This window comes from Apis dorsata, unplaced genomic scaffold (genome assembly GCF_000469605.1).
Source record: "Apis dorsata unplaced genomic scaffold, Apis dorsata 1.3 scaffold_248, whole genome shotgun sequence".
NCBI lineage: Eukaryota > Metazoa > Arthropoda > Insecta > Hymenoptera > Apidae > Apis > Apis dorsata.
Genome location: NW_006263527.1, coordinates 386,159 through 387,106, shown reverse-complemented (window position 1 = coordinate 387,106; position 948 = coordinate 386,159). Strand labels below are relative to the sequence as shown.

The following is a 948-nucleotide window of genomic DNA, read 5'->3' as shown; positions in this document are numbered from 1 at the left end:
ATCATATAAATATTAATTTTTTGATTGATATTTATAGTATATATTTGCATTTAAATATTTACATATTGCAATGTGTCATTTCAATTTCATTTATATTTAATGTTAATAATTTGTTCGTTTTAATAATATTGAAAATATATTCAATATAGTAAGAAAATTTTAAACTTTCAAAAATATACAACAGAAATTTGCATTAAATAATAACTCTAATTTTTTTTTATATATTTTGAAATTAATAGGTCTATAATGTTTTATAATATCGTAATGAAATATTTATCTTGTTGTACGTATTATCAGTTTTAATAATTCGTACCGCCAATTTAAAAAGAATGCGAAACGAAAAGTTTTGGAAATTATCCAATAGATGGCAACAGGTGTACTGTACGGTCGCACAAATCAGCCGCCATTGTGCACAGATATTTGCTCATAGTGATTAATTTTTAATTTTAATTGTGTTTTGTTAATAAATGATAGTTAATTCTAAAAAAGTCATCTATTTGCTTCTTTTTCATGTACGAATATCATATAAATATTAATTTTTTGATTAATATTTATAGTATATATTTGCATTTAAATGTTTACATATTGCAATGTGTCATTTCAATTTCACTTAGATTTAATGTTAATAATTTGTTCGTTTTGATAATGTTGAAAATATATTAAATATAATAGATCTATAATGTTTTATAATATCTTAATGAAATATGTATATTGTATGTATTATTTAATAATTTGTATCGTTAATTTGAAAGGAATACGAAACGAAAAATTTAAAAAATTATCTAATAGATGGCATTAGATGTACTGTACGGTTGCACGAATCAGTCGCCATTGTGCACGGATATTTGCTCGTAATGATTAGTTTTTAATTTTAATTGTGTTTTATTAATAAGTGATAGTTAATTCTAAAAAAGTTATCTATTTGCTTCTTTTTCATGTAAGTGTACC

General features: G+C 21.7%; 1 protein-coding gene across 1 annotated transcript in view; it reads right to left on the bottom strand.

Annotated features, from left to right (window-relative positions):
* Positions 1-948, bottom strand: part of LOC102679416 (peptidyl-prolyl cis-trans isomerase E-like) — a 100,104-nt gene that overhangs the window by 15,741 nt on the left and 83,415 nt on the right. The window lies entirely within an intron of this gene.